General features: G+C 40.5%; 1 long non-coding RNA gene across 3 annotated transcripts; it reads right to left on the reverse strand.

Annotated features, from left to right (window-relative positions):
• Positions 1-844: 844 nt before the first annotated feature.
• LOC26528061 lies at positions 845-27710 on the reverse strand. Of its 3 annotated transcripts, XR_006357650.1 has the most exons (4): positions 27305-27710; positions 23711-24035; positions 14804-14967; positions 845-1430 (listed from the first exon to the last, which is right to left on the reverse strand). It is a non-coding gene; the product is annotated as an uncharacterized LOC26528061 (long non-coding RNA). The 3 variants fall into 3 exon arrangements; XR_006357649.1 differs by lacking the exon at positions 23711-24035 and having other exon boundaries at positions 27305-27698; XR_006357651.1 differs by lacking the exons at positions 23711-24035; positions 27305-27710 and adding an exon at positions 15843-15882.

Below are 27710 nucleotides of genomic sequence, written 5' to 3' on the forward strand. Positions count from 1 at the left end.
ATGCTATCAGAAATTTACTCGTTCGTATATGCTCGGCTCCTCAATTTAGGGCTTGGGCTACGAAAATGTACAAAAACACTAACATTTCGCTTCATGCGCTCGACCGAGATGGTCGGCTGTTAAACAGAAGATCCCTCTTTACTCAATGTTCATCCTTGATCTCTCTCTCTCTCTCTCTCTCAATGCTCTTTCAAATATGTATATGTATGTATGCATGTGAGCACAAGAAGCAGCTAACAAAAATTGATATTTCTTCGCAGCAAGACCCATGTCTTCCCTTCTGAGTGAAGACTATTCCGAATTCTTCAAACCGTTCGCCATGCTCGTGCAAAAAGTTTGCGTTTTTGTCATTATTTGTGGGAAGGGTATGAAAGCGTTGGTGCGCATAAAGAAAATGTTTTCGCGACGAGCATTCACACACACACTGTCCCTTGTTACATGTACTATCACTTTTAGAAGCATTTGTATGCCTGTGTGCGAAGCTTTTGCTGCCACTTAACTATAAACGCGATTCTGCAATTCTGCAAACTACGTGTCCGGTCTATGTGTTCTCTGGTTAGTGGTTCTTCGATTATTTTATTTTTTCAAACGATTCAGGATATAAACACAAATCGGGAAGAAAGTATTGCGAATTCGGTTAAGTCCAAGTGCTAAAAAATAATATAGAGACTAGTTTATATATTGCACAAATCTATAATAATAATTAATCTTCAATAAGCTTCTTGATAGATTATAAAATTAAGTTATAGTTTTTATTGATATAAATCTTTTTCTTCAGATATGTGTATATACGGAGGATACAAATGATTAATTTTGTGAACATTAATTATTTGGCATACTTAAATACTATTAGTATTACAAAAATTTTATTGGTAAACTTATAATACAGAGGTAATCTAACATGCTTGCATTATTGTCGCAGAATTCATAAATATTATAACGGACTTAATTTCCTCAACCGTTTTTGTACTTTTTTGCAATACCATTTGCTTAAGGTTGTTTATTAGGAATGTAAATTGTTCCATCTCATTTTTCAGCTCGAGAAGCTCGTTCTCCGTTTTAATAATATCCTTTGCATACTAAGTTGCAACTTTTTTGCGTCGGCGTCAAATGCAATTGTTGTCGATAAATGTTTCAGATATCGTTTTCCTTTTGCTGTGCTTGCTTTTATTAAATTCATTTGTATGTGGGTTTTCGTACTGTTGATCTGGTAATATTACCTCACCCATATTGTAACGTGTTTCCTTTTTCGACGAAAATAAATTCGTTTTATCAGGGGTTTCGTTAGTCTCAATGGTTAAATTCAAAATCCCTTTAAGCCATTTAAAAATTGCAAACCGTGGGGAAAATCTCATAAAGTCAAGTGATAGCGATTTTATTCTTGATTTCGATTCCTTTAGATATTGACGGTGTTTGAGCGACAGACACAACTATAAGATGGAAAAATATGAATATAAATAAAATAAAATATAAATATAGAGCAAAACAAAAATATAAGTAATATAAATTATATACAAGTATATTTTAAACATTTTAATTTTTTTTTTTTTTTGTAAGTAAAGTGTATTGTAAAAGTGAGGTTACGCATGTATACCCAACGCTAGATTTCAGAGATTGAAATAAAAAACAAGTAAGAAAGCTCTAGTCGAGACTACTCGACTACGAGATCCCCTGAACCCTTGGAGTAATAGCTATTTCAATAATTTTTCGCGTCTTTCAGCTTACACAAGAAACACGCACACACACACACACACACACGCACGCACGCACGCACACACAGGCATACATACACACACATACATACACACAACACACACACACACACACACACACACACACACCCACATACACAAACAATTACATACATATACACACACAAGCATAAACACGCATGGGCGGCAGTGAGCGCTTACTATGAGAACTTAATTGCTTAATAACTTTTTTGTGGACGTACGATCTTCATGAAACTTTTAGATTATGATTATGACATGGATATGCATGTAATTGCCAAAGCACAAGTCTCTAGTATTTGAAATACGCTTTTTACAAAAGTGATGGTGAGGGGGTGAATTTAAGGGTGGGGGGTAAATTTTAACAAAAACCGAAATTGTATAAATTGCATATAAGCATACATTAAAAATTTGGAGACTCTAGCAATAAAGGTGTAGAAGATATAATTTTGTAACTGGTTTTCGATAAGGTTTTTTATCGATAAAAAAAGATCGGGATGAGTTATCGATTTTTAATGATAAACTTGATATGCGCGCTGTAATTACGAACATTTAAAAAAAATTTGAAGTCTCTAGCTCTTATATCTTCTGAAATCGACGCGTTCATACATACGGACAGACGGACAGACGGACAGACGGACGGACGGACAGACGGACAGACGGACAGACGGACAGACAGACGGACAGGGCCAAATCAACTCAGTTCGTCGCCCTGATCAAGAATATATATACTTTATGGGGTCTGCCACGCCTCCTTCTGCCTGTTACATACATTTAACAAAACTATTACCCATTGAAAATGGGTTCAGGGTATAACAAGTAAGAAGACTCTAGTCGAGACTGCTCGACTAGGGGATACCCTGAACCCTCTAATCTGATATTCTAATCATTCTGCTCTTCTTTTCAGCACACATACATACACGCACGTATTAGAACGCGCTCTGCTAACTGCGCAGTAAGCAGTGACTGCGCTTGGGCTGCGCTGCAGTGTGGGCAACATTATAAGAATTTATTTGTTGAATAATTTAATTTCTAGACGTACAATCTTAATGAAACTTTCAGAGCGTAATCATATGGTAAAAATGTGTGAATATTCTAAAGCACACGTCTATAGTACTTGAAATACGCCTTTTACAAAGGTGAGGGTGAGGGGGTGAATATAGGGGTGGGGGGTAAATCGAAATTATATAAAATACATATAAGTCTACATTTAAAATTTGGAAGCTCTAGCTGTAAAGGTATAGGAGATATAATTAAATAACTAGCTTTCGATAAGGTTTTTAATCGATAATAAAATATCGGGAGTAGTTATCGATATATAAAGAAAAACTTGATATGCGCGTGATATACACGGACCTAGGAAAAAAAATTTCAAGTCTCTAGCTCTTATATCTTCTGAGATCGACGCGTTCATACATACGGACGGACGGACGGACGGACGGACGGACGGACAGACAGACGGACAGGGCCAAATCGACTCAGCTCGTCGCCCTGATCAAGAATATATATACTTTGTGGGGTCTGCCACGCCTCCTTCTGCCTGTTACATACTTTTAACAAAAGCATTATACCCTGATTTCCCATTTTCAATGGGTTCAGGGTATAACAAGTAAGAGGACTCTAGTCGAGACTGCTCGACTAGGAGATACCCTAAACCCTCTAATCTGATATTCACTCTACCCTTCTTTTCGGCACACATACATACACACGCACTTATTAGAACGCGCTCTGCTAACTGCTCAGTAAGCAGCGACTGCGCTTGTGCTGCGCTGTAGTGTGGGCAACATTATAAGAATTTATTTGTTGAATAATTTAATTTCTAGACGTACAATCTTAACGAAACTTTCAGAATATAATCATAATGTTCAAATGTATGTACATTCCAAAGCACAAGTCTCTAGTATTTGAAATACGCCTTTTACAAAGGTGAGGGTGAGGGGGTGGATATAGGGGTGGGGGGAAATTACAACAAAAATCGAAATTATATAAAATACATATAAGTCTATATATAAAATTTGCAAGCTCTAGCTCTAAAGATGTAGGAGATATAATTAAATAACTAGCATTCGATAAGGTTTTTGATCGATAATAAAATATCGGGAGTAGTTATCGATATATAGAGAAAAACTTGATATGCGCGTGATATACACGGACCTAGGAAAAAAATTTCAAGTCTCTAGCTCTTATATCTTCTGAAATCGGCGCGTTCATACCTACGGACGGACGGACGGATGGACGGACGGACAGACAGACGGACAGGGCCAAATCGACTTAGCTCGTCGCCCTGATCAAGAATATATATACTTTGTGGGGTCTGCCACGCCTCCTTCTGCCTGTTACATACATTTCAACAAAACGCTTATACCCTGATTTCCCATTTTCAATGGGTTCAGGGTATAACAATTGCTTTTAGCGTCAATGTTAAAATAGACTAAGGCCATATTTTTATACCCTGAAACCATTTTTAATGGGAAATCAGGGTATAATGGTTTTGTTAAAAGTATGTAACAGGCAGAAGGAGGCGTGGAAGACCCCATAAAGTATATATTCTTGATCAGGGCGTATGTCCACAAAAAAAGTTATTAAACAATTAAGTTCTCATAGTAAGCGCACACTGCCGCCCATGCGTGTTTATGCTTGTGTGTGTATGTGTTTGTGTATGTATGTATAAATGTTTGTGTATGTGTGTGTGTATGTATGCCTGTGTATGCGTGCGTGCGTGTGTGTGTGTGTGTGTGCGTGTTTCTTGTGTAAGCTGAAAGACGCGAAAAATTATTGAAATAGCTATTGCTCCAAGGGTTCAGGGGATCTCGTAGTCGAGCAGTCTCGACTAGAGCTTTCCTACTTGTTATACCCTGAACCCATTGAAAATGAGAAATCAGGGTATAATGGTTTTGTTAAAAATATGTAACAGGCAGAAGGAGGCGTGACATACCCCATAAAGTATATATTCTTGATCACGCGACGAGCTGAGTCGATTTTTACTCTGTCCGTCCGTCCGTCTGTCCATATGTATGAACGCGTCGATTTCAGAAGATATAAGAGCTAGAGACTTCAACGTTTTAAGTGTCCGTATTTACAGCGCGGATATCGAGTTTATCATTAAAAAAAACGATAACTCATCCCGATATTTTTATCGATAAAAAGGCTTATCGAAATTCAGGTATAAAGTGATATCTCCTACATATTTGGAGCTACAGTCTCCAATTTTGAATGTATATTTATATGCATATTTTTATACCCTGAACCCATTTTTAATGGGAAATCAGGGTATAATGGTTTTGTTAAAAGTATGTAACAGGCAGAAGGAGGCGTGGAAGACCCCATAAAGTATATATTCTTGATCAGGGCGACGAGCTAAGTCGATTTGGACCTGTCCGTCTGTCTGTCCGTCCGTCTGTCCGTATGTTTGAACGCGTCGATTTCCGAAGATATAAGAGCTAGAGACTTGAAATTTTTTTTCCTAGGTCCGTGTATATCACGCGCATATCAAGTTTTTCTCTATATATCGATAACTACTCCCGATATTTTATTATCGATCAAAAACCTTATCGAAAGGTAATTATTTAATTATATCTCCTACACCTTTTGAGCTAGAGCTTGCAAATTTTAAATGTAGACTTATATTTACTTTATATAATTTCGATTTTTGTTACAATTTACCCCCCACCTCTATGTCCACCCCCTCACCATCACTTTTGTAAAAAACGTATTTCAAATACTAGAGACTTGAGCTTTGGCAAATACATGCATATCTATGTCATGTATTATAATCATATTCTGAAAGTTTCATGAAGATCGTATGTCCACAAAAAAAGTTATTAAACAATTAAGTTCTCATAGTAAGCGCACACTGCCGCCCATGCGTATTTATGCTTGTGTGTGTATGTGTTTGTGTATGTATGTATAAATGTTTGTGTATGTGTGTGTGTATGTATGCCTGTGTGTGCGTGCGTGCGTGTGTGTGTGTGTGTGTGCGTGTTTCTTGTGTAAGCTGAAAGACGCGAAAAATTATTGAAATAGCTATTGCTCCAAGGGTTCAGGGGATCTCGTAGTCGAGCAGTCTCGACTAGAGCTTTCCTACTTGTTATACCCTGAACCCATTGAAAATGAGAAATCAGGGTATAATGGTTTTGTTAAAAATATGTAACAGGCAGAAGGAGGCGTGACATACCCCATAAAGTATATATTCTTGATCACGCGACGAGCTGAGTCGATTTTTACTCTGTCCGTCCGTCCGTCCGTCCGTCTGTCCATATGTATGAACGCGTCGATTTCAGAAGATATAAGAGCTAGAGACTTCAACTTTTTAAGTGTCCGTATTTACAGCGCGGATATCGAGTTTATCATTAAAAAAACGATAACTCATCCCGATATTTTTATCGATAAAAAGGCTTATCGAAATTCAGGTATAAAGTGATATCTCCTACATATTTGGAGCTACAGTCTCCAATTTTGAATGTATATTTATATGCATTTTATACAATTTCGGTTTTTGTTGAAATTTACCCCCCACCCCTATGTCCACCCCCTCACCACCATTTTTTTTAAAGGCGTGCTTTCGCAAGTGCACGCACATTATGGTTATAAATACGATCTAAAAGTTTCATGAAGATCGTATGCCCATAAAAAAGTTATTAAACAATTAAGTTCTCATAGTAAGCGAACACTGCAGTCTGCAGCCCATGCGTGTTTATGCGTGGGTGCTTGTGTTTTTTTTTTATATTCCAGGAACCGTCCACATACGAAAAGGATGTGGTTGGCGTCTTCCACACCCCCTCGCCCGCACCAGGGGCACTCGTCAGTTTCCTCGCGACAAAAGCGCTTCAAATAACCCCGAAAGCATCCATGGCCCGAGAGGATCTGCGAAAGATAGAAGTTAACCTCGCCGTGTTTGCGGTTCACCCATGGTTCGAGCTCCGGGATGAGCTTGTGCGTCCACTGCCCTTTACTTGAGCAATTCCACTTCCTTTGCCATCGTGCAATGCTGTTCGCCCTGATATCGTTGTCTCGCACAGGCGCGTACGAATTCCGCTCCACGGCTTCGGCGACCAGGTACTCCAGTGGCACCATGCCGGCTATGACAAGCGCCGCATCATCGGAGATAGTCCTGAAAGCGCAGCTGACTCTGATTGCGCTCAGTCTATAGATCGCGCAAATGCCCCGGCTGTAGCTCGGCGTTGCCATCGCTCTTGACTATATTGGCGCAGCATAGAGGATGACAGACCTAATGACGCTCATTAGAAGAAGACGTCTTTGCTGTTTAGGTCCCCGGGTGCTAAGCATAATTCTTGAGAGAGCTCTACAAGAATCAGCTGCCTTTTTATGCACATATTCTAAGTGCTCGCGGAAAGTTAATCTTGTGTCTAACATGACGCCAATATACTTAATCGCCCTCTTTGAATCGGCCCATCCTTATATTGGCAGTCTCCACTTTTTTGCGACTGCTTACTAGGACGACTTCCGTTTTGTGCGCCGCAAGCTCGAGCCCAGCTCCTGTCAACCAGCTTCGTATGCGATTGATTCTTTCGCTGAACATATCCTCTGTATATTTAAGCTCCTTGCCTATGGCGACGACAGCCACATCATCAGCAAAGCCAATGGTGTGCGCACCTGCTGGTACTTCCAAGCGCAGTACGCCGTCGTACATGATATTCCATAGGAGAGGCCCCAGCACTGAGCCTTGGGGTACTCCAGCTGACACTGTATGAGTTTGGGGACCCTCACTTGTGTTGTATACCAGTGTTCTTCCTCTGAAGTAGCTCTTTATTATCTCTTTTAGATATTTAGGGATATTATATTGTGACAGCGCATTCAGTATCATATCCCAACTAGCTGTGTTGAAGGCGTTCTTAACGTCCAGGGTCGCGATGATGCAGTATTGCTTCGTCCCGTGCCTCCATCTGGTGTCTTGGATGGCGGAAGTTGCCAGGCCAACAACTTTTTCTAGAGCATCTGTATTTGACCGCGCCTTCCGGAATCCAAATTGATTTGGCGATAGGCCTCCGGCGCTAGCAATAACAGTCTCCAGTCTAGACCAGATCAATTTCTCAAACACCTTTCCCATGGTGTCCAAGAGGCAGATTACAGACCGATCTGAAGATGGCTCGTCTGGTGGTTTGCCAGCCTTGAGTAGCAATACCAGGTTCTGGGTCTTCCATTTTGCAGGAAACGTCTCTTGTATTAAGCATTCGTTGAATAATTCGGCGAACGTACTAGGGTGCAAGGCGAGGGCTAGCTTTATCGCACGATTTGGGATCCCGTCCGGCCCTGGAGCTGTGTTGGTTCTAAGAACTCTGAGAGCTACTAAGATTTCTTTGTCTGTAACTAAAACAATTTGAGTGCTCGTTGAGCCCTGATTAGCAGGCTCGGACTCCGGGGCATGAATGGAGCTTAATCTTTCTGGAAAGAGCGTTTCCACAATCAATTTAAGCTCCAGACGATCCGTCGGCTGCACCTGTTTACCTGTCTTTTAACTACTATCTTATATGCCCTGCCCCAAGGGTCATATTCGGCTGAGTCGCACAACTCTAGAAAGCATTCTCTTTTGCTTGCAAGAATGGCCTTCTTCAACTGTCTTCTGGCTGCCTGGTAAGCTAATTGTTTCTCAAAAAACGTAGACCTACCCCGAGCCCGTTGATAGCTTCTTCTCGCCTAGATGCATTTGCGTCGAATGTCACCTATTTGTACATTCCACCAATACGTAGGCTCTTGTTGTAGCGTGAACTGCTTGCGGCGTAACATGCTGCTATTGCAGGCACTCTGTATTTGGGCCACCATTTGGCATGCTCTGGCCTCAGCATTACCAATTTCAACCAGAGACTGAATGGCCTCTAAAAAAGCCGCGAGATCAAAAGTATCCAGCCGATACGACCACAAGGTTGACGCCCTGGCAGGTGGCTCACCTATTGTGAACAGAAGTGCCGTATGATCGCTGCCCGTATAGCTATCGCAATGGCTCCATGTTGCTTCCCGAACGAGGGATGAAGTGACAAAAGTAATGTCAATTACAGAACCGTATCCAGCCCGACTGAAGGTGAACTCGTGCAACAGTAAGATACGGCCTCTGACATTTGTTGTGTGGCAGCCCCATTCTAACGCCCATGAGTTAAAATCTCCTGCTATAATGGCCTTCCGACCCCTAGCATCCTCGGCAAGCTCGTCAAGCGCCGTTGTGAAATCACAGAGCTGCATGCTGGGGGCCAGGTAGCAGCTGTAGAGCCATAGGCTACCGTATTGGCCACGTACGAACCCATTAAATGACTTAACATTCGAAAGAGCATTCGTTGTGTTGCCACATACCCACAACACTGCTTTGCCATTAACATCTGTTGCCCATGTCCTAGGGCAGCTGGTTCTACAGTGGTGAGGCTCACTGAGAAAAGCTACATCTATACATTTTTCCCTTATGGTCTGCTATAGAAGATCTTGGGCAGCAACACAGTGATTTAAGTTAAGCTGAAGGAACCTTAACATTTCATTTTACGAGCAGCCTCGCGGTAGGATGGGCACTTGAAGCTGCCTGCTGAGTGGTCCGTCTGCTTTTCACCTTTCCGGATGCAGAGGCTACATTTTGGTGGTTTAGTGCATGCTTTTGCACTGTGACCCATCTCTCCACACCTGAAACAGGCGCCCTTTAGGTCACAGTCGCTGCCGCAGTTTGCTGCCATATGACCGTAATCAAGGCACTTAAAGCAGCGTTTAGGCTGATCCACGGCGCGGATACGGCATACAACCCATTCAATTCTGATTTTGGACAGCTCGAGCAGAGTTTTAGCTTTTCCAATTGGAAGAGCAAGTGTAGCTCTTTGCTGTCCACCAAAAGCCGGTCGAAGCGACTTGATAACCTCAATGGGGAGTGAGCTATCCTTCAACTCCGCCCTAATTGACTCCAAGATCTCCTCTTTGCTCGCTAACTCATTTAGGTCACGAATCTCAATTTGAGCCGATTCGGTAAGTGTTTTAACTACCGCTCGGTCACCCAAGGCCTTGCCTACAGATTCGGCTTCCTACTCAGTTGCAATAAGAGGTCCCCCTTAGCTGTCTTCCTAATGCCTAGAACGTCGCCGCTCAGGTGCTTTAAATTTTGGTCGGTCTTGACTACACGAAGCATGTCCGCATAGCTGCAACCACCCATGCCTGAAATCGCGATTGCGTCACTTCTGGGTCGTTTTTGCATGGGCTTGCGTCCTTTAACGAGTGTCCAGTTCGGGTTTCTCTGTCGACCTACCTAATTTGAATTTTCAGCTGTAGTCCGTAGAGCCATTGCTTCTTTTGGGTTCGCTGCGCCTTTTTTGGGCCTCGGCTTTTTTGTTTTTTTTTCCTCTGATTGGTGGAAATTTTCCTCGACCGCTTGGGCGTATTGCTACCTGAGATCGCGCTAGTGCTCGCTTTCTCCACTACTTTCTGGAGCGGCATGGTCTGCACCTCGCAGTTTTTAACCGGTCGGTTGCAGAGCTTTTCGGCCGTCTTATGGAGATTGACCAGCCTAGCCAGCTCCTCTCTCATTAGGGCATTAATATGCCGCTGACTTCCAAATAAGGCAGTCAAGCCCTCTTGAGTAACTCCTATTTGGGCTAACGCTTCTTTTAGTGAGTTGGGTGCCTGGCACTCAGCCACTCGGGACTGACGACGGCTGCGGCAGCGCCCTCTGTTGTTGCTGCGGTGATCGCTGCAACGAGGAACGACGCGCGAAAGCTTGCAGCTCGTCCTCCATCCTGGCATCCACTTTTGGCCTTGACTACACGACGTGAAGCCTGTAGTGGGCAATGGCTACTAATATAATTTGAGTTTACAGTATCTTAAACTCAGCTTAACTACAGCAAGAGCCCGAAGGTATGCACTACTTTTAGTAACTGCGTCTTCACTCCAGATATTAGGTTGCTGTCTTTGCTAAGACTTAGCAGCTCACCAAAGTTAGTGAGCAGCTGATTGTCAGCTGCAATTTCCAGCACTACTAACAGCTGTTAGAGTGAATGCACCCATTTTCAATGGGAAATCAGGGTATAATGGCTTTGTTGAAATGTATGTAACAGGCAGAAGGGGGCATGGCAGACCCGACAAAGTATATATATTCTTGATCCGGGCGACGAGCTGAGTTGATTTGGCCCTGTCCGTCTGTCTGTCCGTCTGTCCGTCCGTCCGTCTGTCCGTCTGTCCGTATGTATGAACGCGTCGATTTCAGAAGATATAAGAGCTAGAGACTTCAAATTTTTTTAAAAATGTCCGTAATTACAGCGCGCATATCAAGTTTATCATTAAAAATCGATAACTCATCTCGATCTTTTTTTATCGATAAAAACCTTATCGAAAACCAGTTATAAAATTATATCTCTTACACCTTTATTGCTAGAGTCTCCAAATTTTTTATGTATGAATGCAATTTATGCAATTTCGGTTTTTGTTAGAATTTACCCCCCACCCCTATATCCACCCCTCACCGACATGTTTGTAAAAAGCGTATTTCAAATACTAGAGACTTGTGCTTGGGCAAATATATGCATACCCATGTTGTTATCATAATCTAAAAGTTTCATGAAGATCGTATGTCCACAAAAAATGTTATTAAGAAATTAAGTTCTTATAGTAAGCGCACACTGCAGCCCATGCGTGTTTATGCGTGGGTGCTTGTGTGTATCTGTGTGTGTATGTGTGTGCGTGCGTGCGTGTGTGTGTGTGAGTGTGTATGTATGTGTGTGTATGTATGCCTGTGCGTGCGGCGTGTGTGTGTGTGTGTGTGTGTGTGTGTGTGAGTGTGTGTGTATGTATGTGTATGTATGTGTGTGTATGTATGCCTGTGCGTGCGTGTGTGTGTGTTTTTTTTTATATTCATTTATTGACAAAATAAAAATTGCAAGTTGTGTGGTGGCTAGGATAGCGCGCGGTGCTTGCGGGACGGCCGTAAAGCATTGCTTCGCAAGCACTATGCGCTACCTTAGCCTGGGACAGCTCGTCTTCTCAGTCGCTCGACTCTGCGGAGCTCCATCATCACTGTGGCCGCGAAGGTGCTTGTTAGTTCCCAAGCTTCCTCCGATTCCAGCATGGCGTTGACTAAGTTGTCCGCTCTGATGGAGCGGCCCACTGCCTCTTCCAGACGACGCCTCTCCTCCAGGAACCGTCCACATTCGAAAAGAATGTGGTTGGCGTCTTCCACATGCCCTCGCTCGCACCAGGGGCACTCGTCAGATTCCTCGTGGCCAAAGCGCTTCAAATAGCTCCGAAAGCATCCATGACCCGAGAGGATCTGCGTAAGGTAGAAGTTAACCTCGCCATGTTTGCGGTTAACCCATGGTTCAAGCTCCGGGATGAGCTTGTGCGTCCACCGCCCTTTAGCTGAGCTATTCCACCTTCTTTGCCATCGTGCGATGCTGTTCGCCCTGACAGCGTTGAGTCGCGTAGGCCCGTGCGAATTCCGCTCCACGGCTTCGGCGACCAAATACTCCAGTGGCACCATACCGGCTATGACGAGCGCCGCGTCATCGGAGATAGTCCTGAAAGCGCAGCTGACTCTGATTGCGCTCAGCCTGTAGATCGCGCAAATGCCTCGGCTGTAGCTCGGCGTTGCCATCGCTCTTGCCCATATTGGCGCAGCATAGAGGATGACAGACCTAATGACGCTCATTAGGAGGAGACGTCGTTGCTGTTTAGGTCCCCGCGTGTTAAGCATGATTCTCGAGAGAGCTCTACAAGAATCAGCTGCCTTTTTATGCACATATTCTAAGTGCTCGCGGAAAGTTAATCTTGTGTCTATCATGACACCAAGATATCTTATCGCCCTCTTTGACGCAATGGTGACGCTGCCGATCTTTACATTGGCAGTTTCCACTCTTTTGCGACTGCTGACTAGTACCACTTCGGTCTTGTGTGCCGCTAGCTCGAGCCCAGCTCCTGTCAACCAGCTTCGTATGCGATTGATACTTTCGCTGCACATATCCTCTGTATCTTTGAGCTCCTTTCCTATGGCTACGACAGCTACATCATCAGCAAAGCCAATGGTGTGCGCGCCTGCTGGTAGTTCCAAGCGCAGTACGCCGTCGTACATGATGTTCCATAGGAGAGGCCCCAGCACTGAGCCTTGGGGTACTCCAGCTGACACTGTATGAGTTTGGGGACCCTCACTCGTGTTGTATACCAGTGTTCTTCCTCTGAAGTAGCTCTTTATTATCTCTCTTAGATATTTAGGGATATTATATTGTGACAGCGCATTCAGTATCATATCCCAACTAGCTGTGTTGAAGGCATTCCTTACATCCAGGGTCGCGATGATACAGTATTCCTTCGTCCCGTGCCTCCATCTGGTGCCTTGAATAGCGGAAGTGGCCAGACCAACAACTTTGTTAAGCGCGTCCGTTGTTGACCGGGCCTTCCGGAATCCAAATTGGTTTGGTGACAGGCCTCCGGCGCTTGCAATCGCAGTCTCCAGCCTAGAGCAGATCAGTTTCTCAAACACCTTTCCCATGGTGTCTAAGAGACAGATCGGTCTGTACGAAGATGGCTCATCTGGTGGTTTGCCAGCCTTGGGTAGCAATACCAGATTCTGGGCTTTCCATTTTGCCGGGAACGTCTCTTGGATCAGGCATTCGTTAAATAATTCGGCGAACGTACTTGGGTGCAAGGCGAGGGCTAGCTTTAGCGCACGATTTGGGATCCCGTCCGGCCCCGGAGCTGTGTTGGTTCTAAGACCTCGGAGAACTACTGATATTTCTTCCTCTGTAACTAAAACAATTTCAGCAATTTCAGTGCTCGTTGAGCCCTGATCAGCAGACTCGGACTCAGGGGCGTGAATGGAGCTTAAACTGTGTGTGTGTGTGTGTGTGTGTGTGTGTGTGTGTGTGCGTGTTTCTTGTGTAAGCTGAAAGACGCGAACAATTATTGAAATAGCTATTGCTCCAAGGGTTCAGGGGATCTCGTAGTCGAGCAGTCTCGACTAGAGCTTTCTTACTTGTTATACCCTGAACCCATTTTCAATGAGAAATCAGGGTATAATGGCTTTGTTGAAATGTATGTAACAGGCAGAAGGAGGCGAGGCAGACCCCACAAAGTATATATATTCTTGATCAGGGCGACGAGCTGAGTTGATTTGGCCCTCTCCGTCTGTCCGTCCGTCCGTCTGTCCGTCTGTCCGTATATATGAACGCGTCGATTTCAGAAGATATAAAAGCTAGAGACTTCAAATTTTTTTTTAAATGACCGTAATTACAGCGCGCATATCAAATTTATCATTAAAAATCGATAACTCATCCCGATCTTTTTTATCGATAAAAACCCTTATCGAAAACCATTTATAAAATTATATCTTCTACACCTTTATTGCTAGAGTCTCCAAATTTTTAATGTATGCTTATATGCAATTTATACAATTTCGGTTTTTGTTAAAATTTACCCCCCACCCTTAAATTCACCCCCTCACCCTCACTTTTGTAAAAAGCGCATTTCAAAAACTAGAGACTTGTGCTTTGGCAATTACATGCATATCCTTGTTATAATCATAATCTAAAAGTGTATGTATGTGTTTGTGTATGTGTGTGTGTATGTGTGTGTGTGTATGCGTTTGTGTATGTATGCGTGTGTGTGTGTATGTGTGTCTGTATGCGTGTGTGTGTATGTATGCCTGTGTGTGCGTACGTGCGTGTGTGTGTGTGTGTGTGCGCGTTTCTTGTGTAAGCTGAAAGTCGCGAAAAAGTATTGAAATATCTATTGCTCCAAGGGTTCAGGGGATCTCGCAGTCGAGCAGTCTCGACTAGAGCTTTCTTACTTGTTTTTATTTTGCTAGTGGTGCATATTCAAGTTATATTTAATTGAAGTATTAAACCAGAAACTACAAACATACATATGTATGTACATATTTACTATGTATGGAGTAACAAAGACAATTGGTTAGGGGAGGAGAATGGCAATGGTTGGTTCTGAACGCGAATTTAGCCTTTTCAGTCGCGTGTGGCGCCAGACGGATGGGAAGAAGCGAAAAAAATCCTATTATACAATCACTGTCGACTATCGTCCTTGCATTTGGGCCTAGTTTTTGAACCGCAGAATATAATATTAAGGGGAAGTGTGGGCTTAGTGCATATTACCTCATTGTGCACACGTCTCCAAGTCAGCCAAGTAGGTAAAACGGCCATGTCGCCATCGTACTGCGCTCGATACCACGCCAACGTACCGTTATAATTAAATCGTTGTAGTCACGCAATCCTGTTCCAGAGTTTGAGTCATGGTCGCCATCTTGCTTTTTTTATCACTGAGAAAATATAACAATAAAAAAAACTAAGATAAGTAAGAGTGCTCTTGTAAGAGAGCTCGACCAGGAGCTACACAAATTTTGGCTTTTATATACAAAAATGTACGTACGCATCCATACACATACGTTCTAGACTATCTTAACCCCTATTTGCTAAAGCACAAATATCTAATAGTTCATTTTTATTTTTCGAATTTGTTTTAGCGCCAAAGATAGAAAAAATCTATATGCATTACTGTGTGTATACAAGAATTTAAGTTACAAATAAATAGTTTATGGGTATACATTTAAAATTGTATGCTCGAGATCGATGCGTTCGTTTAGATGGACAGACGGACAGGTCTAGATCGACTCAGATAATCGTCCTGATCAAAAATATATACAGTTTATGGCGTTACTGAATTTAAATAAATAAAATAAATATATAGCGACCGATCTAGACTAGATTATACTGCTTATATAAGGCCTTAAAATTGCAATGTAGATATTATAGATATATAAAGGAAACTGTTGTGGTATACTCGAAAATACATTTAAAACTTCAAGTCTCAAACTTCTTTTACTATTTATTTTATTATTTGGTTTTTGGCTTCAGTTCCAGGAACATTTCCAACAATTTCTACATTCTTCAACCTTAAACTTAACTTAATTATTCATTTATTAATCAGCATAAATGAAGCCATTAGTTTCTTGGATTTATGAAATCTTTGCTTAACGAGTTTAAAGGCCCCTTCGTTACGACAGATCTTAGGAAATTGTTTAATTTACCGGTCTTTATGTTCTTTATGGCCAGATGATAAAGTCGTAACCTAATTGGATAACGAGGTTGGTGACAACTTTTAAAATTTTTTCGTTACTTATTTCAGTTTTCTTACCCTGTCAGTTTCCTATTGTAAAATAAATAAATAATTCCGTGTCATTTCGTCAGAACAAATAAATATTAAAAATACAGAATTGAAAAAATAACAAGTAAGAAGACTCTAGTCGAGACTGCTGGACTAGGAGATACCCTGAACCCTCCAATCTGATATTCTAATCACTCTGCACATCATTTAAGCACACATACTTATATAAGCACGTATTAGAAAGCGCTCTGCTAGCTGCGCTGTAAGCAGCGACTGCACTTGGGCTGCGCTGCAGTGCACTATGGGCGATTTTTCGATTTTGGCGGCATAAAGTCTAACAAGTAAGAACGTTGCAGTCGGGCGATACCGATTGCAGAAGACTCATTCACAGCCCAAACGCTATCAACCATAGTATATACTCCAATTTTCAAGTCTAGTGCGGCTTGATGACATTAAAATTGGAAAATCATCGATAGCTTTTGCATACAAATTACATACATATATAATTTATACAATTTTGATATATATTTATATCCATATATTGGATACCGGCTTCAAGCTAACAGCAGATCAGTGCGATTTTCCTATGCATGTGCACACACTCATCGTCTATTCTATGCGTACAGACAGAAGCGCGCCTTTTCTTACATTCTTAGAATTTCGATTGAATTGATTTCTGGACTTTCTAGCCGTTACTGTAGTTTTTTCTGATGACGCTCTCTTATTAAGCTATTCTATTTTAGCAATTTTTGTTCATACATATTTCGTTTTTTATAAAATAGATATTTTATTAGGAAGGTGCGAGCTTGATTGAATGGCACTTAATACTTTTCATTTTTTAGTCGAATAATTTTATAAGTTTAAATTTGTTTAGCCCTCAAATACATATACGCAAATACATACATATGTATATATAATTATATATGTAAGCCTGCACGCATAGCATCAAGCATTCCAGCCTTATACACGCGCTCTTTTATATGTGTGTATGTATGCACACATAAATGCGTACTCTAGCATATTCTAAGAATCTCGTTGCGTTTGTTTTGTCTTTGCACTGTGTTTGAATTTCCAGCCACCACTCTGGCTTTTCTTTGCTATGTGGCGTCATAACAATAATGTGATTTCGTTTTAACTACCGTTGATCGAATCGACGCGGTGGTGCTGTAGGCTGAAGAGCCGGCGATCTTAATTTTATATATTTATACCCTGAACCCATTTTCAATGGGAAATCCGGGTATAATGGTTTTGTTGAAATGTATGTAACAGGCAGAAGGAGGCGTGGCAGACCCCACAAAGTATATATATTCTTGATCAGGGCGACGAGCTGAGTTGATTTGGCCCTGTCCGTCAGTCTGTCCGTCTGTCCGCCTGTCCGTCTGTCCGTCCGTCCGTCTGTCCGTATGTATGAACGCGTCGATTTCAGAAGATATAAGAGCTAGAGACTTCAAATTTTTTTTAAACGTTCGTAATTACAGCGCGCATATCAAATTTATCATTAAAAATCAATAACTCATCCCGATCTTTTTTTATCGATAAAAAACCTTATCGAAAACCAGTTATAAAATTATATCTTCTACACCTTTATTGCTAGAGTCTCCAAATTTTTTATGTATGCCTATATGCAATTTATACAATTTCGGTTTTTGTTGAAAATTACCCCCCACCCCGAAATCAACCCCCTCACCCCCACCTTTGTTAAAAGCGTATTTCAAATACTAGAGACTTGTGCTTTGGCAAGTAAACGCATATTAGTTTCATGAAGATCGTATGTCCACAAAAAAAGTTATTAAACAATTAAGTTCTCATAGTAAGTTGACGCACGCTGCAGCCCATGCGTGTTTATGCGTGGGTGCTTGTGTGTATATGTGTTTGTGTGTGTGTGCGTGTTTCTTGTGTAAGCTGAAAGACGCGAAAAATTTTGAAATAGCTATTACTCCAAGGGTTCAGGGGATCTCGTAGTCGAGTAGTCTCGACTAGAGCTTTCTTACTTGTTTGACATGAACATGCTATTCGGCTTGGGTGCGAGTTCAAATCCCGCGGAAAACACTTTTTTGTAAATTGCAAATTTTTGTTATTTTAGCTTCTTTTATATATATTTTTTTAATTTATAAAAATGTTTCTTTTTGTATTATGAATATCTATTAAGCTTATTTATATGTACAAATGCATAAATAGATGGCTGACGCATATAAATGTCGCAATTCGGGCACTGTAAATGCCGATTGCCACGCCCCTAGTGGCTGTAGACTCCTCATTTTTAGACAGTTCTTAGAACGAGCAACCGGTTACCTAAATGCAAAATTTGAATTCTTACGCTCAAAAAATGTGAAAATTACAGGGTATTTTTCGATATGCCACGCCCCTAAAAGGGCTTAAAAATTGTTTTTGGGGCATCGATAGAGGAGGCTACCAGTAACTTAACTATCCAAATTTGAAGCTTCTAGCTCTTAAACTGTAGGATATAAACTTTTGCGGTTTGCCACGCCCCCTATGGGCGGACATATATCCGCCATAGCTTGTGATCTTGGGTGGTCGGCGCGGACCTACCTACATATTTCAGCTTTCTAGCTCTTCAACAAACATGATTTCTGGTATATCGGAAAATGCATTTTCCGATTTGCCACGCCCCTAGTGGGCGGATCGGGAAAATTTTAACACTTTATAAATCGGAGATATACACGAGTATGAGTTACAAATTTCAAGCTTCAATAGTGCCGAAATAGATTGCGTTCATACGGACAGACGGACGGACGGACAGCAAGCGGACGTTGCACAAAACCAATATACTGATTCACTTTCGTGAATGAGTATAAAAATTTTCAAGCTCTTATATCTTCTGAGATCGACGCGTTCATACATACGGACGGACGGACGGACAGACAGACGGACCAGGCTAAATCGACTTAGATCATCGCTCTGATCAAGAATATATATGTGGGGTCTGCCACGCCTCCTTCTGCCTGTTACATACTTTTAACAAAACCATTATACCCTGATTTCCCATTTTCAATGGATTCGGGGTATAAAAAGAGAAAAAACAAGTAATCAAGCTCTAGTCGATACTTCTCGACTACCAAATCCCCTGAACTCCTTCAAGAAACTGATATTGCAATAATTCCTCGCGTCTTTCTGCTTACACAAGAAACATACACACACAGACCGCACGCATAAACACACATGGGCAGCAGTGTGAGCTTACTACGAAAATGTTTCTTTCAGATCGAGATTGTAGCATTAAAATGTATTTTCCAAAGCACAAGTCTAGTATTTGAAATACGCCTTTTATAAATTTAAGGGTGGCTATAGAGGTAGGGTGAATCGCAACAAAAATCGACATTCTATAGAATACATATGAACTTACATTTAAAATTTAGCGACTCTAGCTTCAAAGATGCAGCAGATATATTTTTATACTCATTCACGAAAGTGAATTATTATAATTATTCACGAAAGTGAATTAGTATATTTGTTTTGTGCAGTGTCCGTCTTGCTGCCCGTCCGTCTGTCCGTATGAACGCAGCTTATTTCGGCGCTATTGGAGCTAGAGAAATTCGAACACATACTCATGAATATCTCCAATTTATAAAGTGTTATAATTTTCCCTATCCGCCCACTAGGGGCGTCGAAAATCGGAAAAGGAATATTCTGATATGCCAGAAATCATATTAGTTGAAGAGCTAGAAAGCTGAAATTTGGAATGTAAATCCGCGTCGGAGGAGATCACGAGCAATGGCGGATATATCTACGCCCATTGGGGACGTGGCAAATCGGATAAAACTGTATCTCCAAGAGTTTTACAGCTACAAAGCTGAAGTTTTGCACGTAAGCTAATGTTATTATTATATAATATCTAATGATTATATATTTTATATTATATGTCTACGCCCATTATGGGCGTGGCAACTCGTACCTGAAAATATAGTGACTATGGACACTATTGATGCTAGAGACCTAAAATTTTGTATATATACTCGCTATACCACCCAAAACTAAAAAGCTTCGACGGATATATTTCCGCCCACAGGGCGTGGTAACCCCTTTATCGATGGCCAAAAATTTATGCTTACGCCTCTTTAGGGGCGTGGCATATCGAAAAATACTCTATAATTTTCACAATTTTGGAGCGTAAGGATTAAAATTTTGCATTTATGGTATTGTTAGCTCGTTCTAAGAACTAATCAAAAATTAAATGTCTACGCTCATTAGGGGCGTGGTAAATAGCGAAAAACTGAATTTTCTGCAGCATTAGAGTGAAACTTAGCTACTTAATTGCTGATGGAACTGCCCAACGCCCAACTGCAACGTTCTTACTTGTTATACCCTGAACCCATTGAAAATGGGAGATCAGGGTATAATTATTTTGTGAAAAAGTATGTAACGGGCAGAAGGAGACGTGGCAGAGCCCATAAAGTGTATATATTCTTGATCAGCACGACGAGCTGAATTGATATAGCCCTGTCCGTCTGTCGCTCCGTCCGTGCGTCGATCTCAGAAGTTATAAGAGCTAGAGAAATTTGGTGTGCATACTCGTGTATACCACACGCAGTACAAGTTTATCATATTTTGTCGATAAGTCATCCGATAACTTTTTTATCGAGAATAATTAAAAATTTTATTTCGTTTTTTCAGCTTAATTTGAACACTTTTAGAGACTTCACATTAATTGTGCAAAATACATATAATGAAAATTTACAGATTTTGGATACCACGCCCCTCTCGCCACCAATGTGTAAAAAACGCATTTCAAGTACTAGAGACTTGTGCTTGGAATATACACACATTTTAACCATATGTTCACGCTCTGAAAGTTTCACGAAGATAGTCTATCTACACAAGAAACTACTCAACAACTAAATTCTCATAATATTCCACACACTGCAGCGCAGCTGAAGCGCGAGTGAGAGATGCACAGTATAAGCAATGAAGAATGTTTCCGTCCCATACCCACTCACAGAAAGGACTGCGCAATACCGTGCAATGTCCGTCCGTCTGTCCATGAGAACACAGTTTATTTCCGCGTTATTGAAACTAGAGACTTAAAATTTGGAACACATACTCAAGTATATCTCCGATTTAAAAAGTGTTAAAATTTCCCGATCCGCCCACTAGGGGCGTGGCATATAATCATCATAATCATCATAATATGTAGGTCATATGCTGAAAGTTTCATTAAATTCCGTTAAGTCAAAAAATAATACAAAATAATAAAATATTTGGCCAATTAACAAAGGCACGTGCAGCAGCTACAACAGTATCGTATACGTGTGCACACATACATTCAAACTTCTTCTAGAACATTCTTTGAATCACATCAGCTGTTAGTTTGGTGTAGTTCTGCTAGGGGCGCTGCAGCAGTGAATCTATTTCAGTTTTGACAGCGCAGCTTCCAAATGAGTAGCGGCGTGGCGCTCGAGAAGTCGCGGGTTCGAATCCCGAGCGGCGCAACTAATTTTAATTCTTTTAATTGTTTCAAAATATGTCTATATTTAATTAAAGGAGTTTTTATACCCTGAACCCATTTTCAATGGGAAATCCGGGTGTAATGGTTTTGTTGAAATGTATGTAACAGGCAGAAGGAGGCCTGGCAGACCCCACAAAGTATAGATAAGGGTGACGAGCTGAGTCGATTTCGCGCTGTCCATCTGTTTTTCCGTCCGTTTGTCCGTATGTATGAACGCGTCGATTTCAGAAGATATAAGAGCTAGAGACTTCAATTTTTTTTAAATGTCCGTATTTACAGTGCGGATATCGAGCTTATCATTAAAAATCGATAAGTCATTCCGATATTTTTATCGATAAAAAACCTTATCGAAAACCAGTTATAAAATTATATTCTCTACACCTTTATGCTAGTCTCCAAATTTTTAATGTATGCTTATATGCAATTTATTCAATTTCGGTTTTTGTTAAAATTTACCCTCCACCTCTATATCCACCCCCACACCCTCACTCTTGTAAAAGGCGTATTTCAAATACTAGAGACTTGTGCTTTGGCAAATACATGCAAATCCATGTGTGTGTGTGTGCGTGTTTCTTGTGTAAGCTGAAAGACGCGAAAAATCATTGAAATAGCTATTGCTCCAAGGGTTCAGGGGATCTCGTAGTCGAGCAGTCTCGACTAGAGCTTTCTTACTTGTTTTCCTTGAAGTCTGTATGCGAGAATAACCAAAACAAGCATGTACACTCGCTCTCTCTCTCTCTCTGAACATCAGACTTGGTTTCTTTTTGTTTTCGGTTTCTGTCGAGTACCGATTCAGTTGAGCTGTTCGTGAGACGCTCTCTTGTTGAGCATCGCACAAAGAGAGATACGAGTGATTGATTGCCTGATAATTGTACTCCGCACACCTTACACACTGATTTACGTGTCACTGAATTAAAGTTACAAAATTGATGCACTTTTTTATTGAGTACACGTCTCATCGTCAATTGCTTACTCGAGTCACAATGAAAAGTGAAGCGTACAACTCACAGAATTTCAGATACACACATACATGAGCAAAAGACTTTTTGCATCGTTGTTCAGCACCAAATGGTCTGTGATCGAGACGAGCAATAGAGAACGAAAAAAAACGGTCTTCGGCTGAGAGCGAGGAAAATTCTAATAAGAGCAACTCAATCGAATCGGTTGCTATGGGACTTTTTGCTCAAAGTGTGAATGACAAACTCTTATATTGCGACCGCACGAAACGGTCAAGTCGGATGCCAGTATAGCTAATTGGGAATGATATTTTATTTTTATACCCTGAACCCATTTTCAATGGGAAATCAGGGTATAATGGTTTTGTTGAAATGTATTTAACAGGTAGAAGGAGGCGTGGCAGACCTCACAAAGTATATATATTGTTGATCAGGGCGACGAGCTGAGTCGATTTGGCCCTGTCCGTCTATCTGTCCGTATGTATGAACGCGTCGATTTAAATGTCCGTATATAGAGTGCGGATATCGAGTTTATCACAAAAAATCGATAAAAGCTTTATCGAAAATCAGTTATAAAATTATATCTCTTACATCTGTGAAGCTAGAGTCTTCGAATTTTATATGTATACTTATATGCATTTTATACAATTTCGGTTTTTGTTAAAATTTATGAATATACATTAGATGTGCCAAAGCACAAGTCTCTTGTATTTGAATCACCTTTTACAAATACGTGGGTGAGGGGGTGAACATGGGGGTGGGGGGTGACAAAATTCGAAATTCTTTAAAGTATATATGAATCTATATTTAAAAATTTAGCTTTAAAGGTGTAGCAGATATAAATTTATTACTGGTTTTCGATAATGCTGTTAATCGATAACAAATTAACGGGACAAGTCATAGATTTTGGGAGAAAAACTTAACATGCGCGTGGTATACACAGACCTAGGACAGACAGACGGACAGGACCAAATCGACTCAGCTCGTCGCCTTGATCAAGAATATATATACTTTGTGAGGTCTGCCATGCCTCCTTCTATCTGTTACATACAGTTCAACAAAACCAGAATATCCTGATTTTCAATTTTCAATTGGTTCAGGGTATAAAAATAAAAGAGAAGGGAAGAAAAGAAGAATTAAAATGGAATATAAGATAGATAGGATTGAGAATTCACTGTACAACACTGGCGACGAAAAGTATACCAGTGCTTATGCCTGGACACTGAGAGTCATTTCCCTAAGGTGAGCTGTCATTGACAAGGGAAGTAAATTCAAATAAATTAGAGGACGTTGATCGATTCTCAACATTATCTTGTAAATTTATGAGTTATCTGAGTCTTAAGTTTATGTTTGTATATACATATATCAGTAGCACTAGCAGTAGCAGTACACCCTAGTATTTCTGTACTTGCTTTACTTTTAGCTCTCGCGCTTCGCTGAAATAGGCATATTTTCTAGATTTCAACCGGTATACTTACATAACGTCGCAGAGGGGTATGAAACGATGTCGATGGCGATAAGGATGAGGTCGATTAGTACCTTTCGTAGGTTGACCATTTTGTGTACATAATGTAAACAGGGCAACATTGATATCGGCTTTAGGTGCTGTCGTTTTTTTTTACATGTAGCGAACGATTAGCACCTGAGCTTGTTTCGCTGCTGATATTGCCTTGAATTTTATATGTTTGTGGATTTGGCATACAAAAATTCAATGGCTGGGGATCTGGTACATGATCGTCGAGGAATGATGAATTTTGTTGTTGCTGCACTGCCATTGTGTAAAAATTGGCACACTAATTGGTCCTGGGGTGAAAAAAGTGAACGTTTATTGTAATAATATGTGTTTGTGTAAATTCATTATTTTTTCAAATACATAGTATATGGTTACGTACATCGATATGAGTGTGTATGTGTACTGGGATCTGATTTCTGAAACCACGCGAAACTTCTTGCTTGCGGTTAGTTCAATAGAAACCACTGCTTCTTCTTCTTGCTAGCGATTAAATAAATTATGCATAGAGACTTCTATTTTATGGTATTAGGTAATGGCTCTGTAACAACATTACAAAGTTCGCCGCTCTAGTCGATTGATCTAGCTCGACGACGAGCTGCGTCGATTCCGTCGATTTCGATTAAAAAATCGATATATATTCAATACCAAAGTTTTGATATTAAATTAAATGTGATTCGTTGAGATTTTCTAGAGCAGGATATGCATACATATATAATTAATATGAAAGTGAAAGTAATGTGAAGGTGAGCATGAAAATTTTGATTTGGGTAAGCTAGATAGTAACTATGGTAAGTATGGGGACACCACTTATGGGTATTTGGAAGAAGAGAAAAAATATGTAAATGTATGTAGTTAGATTTCAGTCAAGCCCAATGTAATGTTTCTTAATTTTTTATTAGGAAGTCAAGAAGAATGTGATGTGTCCCAGAAAAAATGTGTATCCACTATTTCAATTTATTTTCAATTTTCTATATACATATGTATATAAATATGTATGTATATACATATATGTAGGTATGTATATATTGCAGTTCTATAATTTGTGGAGAATATTTCAAAAGGCGGTGTTTTGACAAAAACCGAAATTTTATAAAATGCATATACACAGGTATACATATAACATTTGGAGACTCTAGCTTCAAAGATGTAGGAGAATAATTTTCAAACTGATTTTCTATAAGGTTTTTTTTTATAAAAAAAGGGATGTGTTATCGATTATTTGTGATGAACTCTATATCCGCGCTATATATACGGACATTTAAAAAAAAAATTGAAGTCTCTAGCTCTTATATCTTCTGAAATCGACGCGTTCATACATACGAACAGACGGCCAGAGCCAAATCGACTCAGCTCGTCGCCCTGATCAAGAATATATATACTTTGTGGGGTCTGCCACGCCTCCTTCTGCCTGTTACATACATTTCAACAAAACGCTTATACCCTGATTTCCCATTTTCAATGGGTTCAGGGTATAACAATTGCTTTTAGCGTCAATGTTAAAATAGACTAAGGCCATATTTTTATACCCTGAAACCATTTTTAATGGGAAATCAGGGTATAATGGTTTTGTTAAAAGTATGTAACAGGCAGAAGGAGGCGTGGCAGATCCCACAAAGTATATATATTCTTGATCAGGGCGACGAGCTAAGTCGATTTAGCCTGGTCCGTCTGTCTGTCCGTCCGTCCGTCCGTATGTATGAACGCGTCGATCTCAGAAGATATAAGAGCTTGAAAATTTTTATACTCATTCACGAAAGTGAATCAGTATATTGGTTTTGTGCAACGTCCGCTTGCTGTCCGTCCGTCCGTCTGTCCGTATGAACGCAATCTATTTCGGCACTATTGAAGCTTGAAATTTGTAACTCATACTCGTGTATATCTCCGATTTATAAAGTGTTAAAATTTTCCCGATCCGCCCACTAGGGGCGTGGCAAATCGGAAAATGCATTTTCCGATATACCAGAAATCATGTTTGTTGAAGAGCTAGAAAGCTGAAATATGTAGGTAGGTCCGCGCCGACCACCCAAGATCACAAGCTATGGCGGATATATGTCCGCCCATAGGGGGCGTGGCAAACCGCAAAAGTTTATATCCTACAGTTTAAGAGCTAGAAGCTTCAAATTTGGATAGTTAAGTTACTGGTAGCCTCCTCTATCGATGCCCCAAAAACAATTTTTAAGCCCTTTTAGGGGCGTGGCATATCGAAAAATACCCTGTAATTTTCACATTTTTTGAGCGTAAGAATTCAAATTTTGCATTTAGGTAACCGGTTGCTCGTTCTAAGAACTGTCTAAAAATGAGGAGTCTACAGCCACTAGGGGCGTGGCAATCGGCATTTACAGTGCCCGAATTGCGACATTTATATGCGTCAGCCATCTATTTATGCATTTGTACATATAAATAAGCTTAATAGATATTCATAATACAAAAAGAAACATTTTTATAAATTAAAAAAATATATATAAAAGAAGCTAAAATAACAAAAATTTGCAATTTACAAAAAAGTGTTTTCCGCGGGATTTGAACTCGCACCCAAGCCGAATAGCATGTTCATGTCAAACAAGTAAGAAAGCTCTAGTCGAGACTACTCGACTACGAGATCCCCTGAACCCTTGGAGTAATAGCTATTTCAAAATTTTTCGCGTCTTTCAGCTTACACAAGAAACACGCACACACACACAAACACATATACACACAAGCACCCACGCATAAACACGCATGGGCTGCAGCGTGCGTCAACTTACTATGAGAACTTAATTGTTTAATAACTTTTTTTGTGGACATACGATCTTCATGAAACTAATATGCGTTTACTTGCCAAAGCACAAGTCTCTAGTATTTGAAATACGCTTTTAACAAAGGTGGGGGTGAGGGGGTTGATTTCGGGGTGGGGGGTAATTTTCAACAAAAACCGAAATTGTATAAATTGCATATAGGCATACATAAAAAATTTGGAGACTCTAGCAATAAAGGTGTAGAAGATATAATTTTATAACTGGTTTTCGATAAGGTTTTTTATCGATAAAAAAAGATCGGGATGAGTTATTGATTTTTAATGATAAATTTGATATGCGCGCTGTAATTACGAACGTTTAAAAAAAAATTTGAAGTCTCTAGCTCTTATATCTTCTGAAATCGACGCGTTCATACATACGGACAGACGGACGGACGGACAGACGGACAGGCGGACAGACGGACAGACTGACGGACAGGGCCAAATCAACTCAGCTCGTCGCCCTGATCAAGAATATATATACTTTGTGGGGTGTGCCACGCCTTCTTTTGTTTTTACATACATTTCAACAAAACCATAATACCCTGATTTCCCATTTTCAATGGGTTCAGAGTATAAACAGGTGAAAGCTGTTCTTGAGAGTATTAGCTTTAGTAACATTTATTTAAAATTTATAATTTATTTTGAGCAGAATTATTCCGAATATTATATTTTGGCACCCGCAGAACCACAGAATATTATATAATCAACTGTGAATTCTCCCAGTGCCAAGATAAAATATCAGAACATTGGTTTTATCGGGATGATCATATATTATTGACTTACCAATTGCTAATTTTCCATTCAGTTCGAACTAGTTACTGATCACAATAATTTAAATAATAGTTCAATTGGTTCACGGTCTGGATATTACATTTGATAAAAAATCTAGACACTAGCTGCCTAGAGGTGCAGAACATGTTAATCCTTTCAGCTTTGATACTTGACTGAAGTTCAAATTTGAATGTACAGCTACGTCAAGTCGACGTCAGCAGCGCCGCCAATTCGATAGCGGAAACTTCTTATATTTCTTCTAGATCTAGGCAGGTGTCATGCGCTTAGTTGTTGTCCTTGTTTTGCTGCAGGTGTAGAATGATTACCGCAGCATATGTGCATACCAGAAGGGTCACACACACTAAAGTCCGCGGAGAGTCACGAGATAGAGAGAGAGAGAGAGAGAGAGAGAGAGAGA

The sequence above is a fragment of the Drosophila mojavensis genome, unplaced genomic scaffold, assembly GCF_018153725.1.
Source record: "Drosophila mojavensis isolate 15081-1352.22 unplaced genomic scaffold, ASM1815372v1 contig_74, whole genome shotgun sequence".
Taxonomy (NCBI): domain Eukaryota; kingdom Metazoa; phylum Arthropoda; class Insecta; order Diptera; family Drosophilidae; genus Drosophila; species Drosophila mojavensis.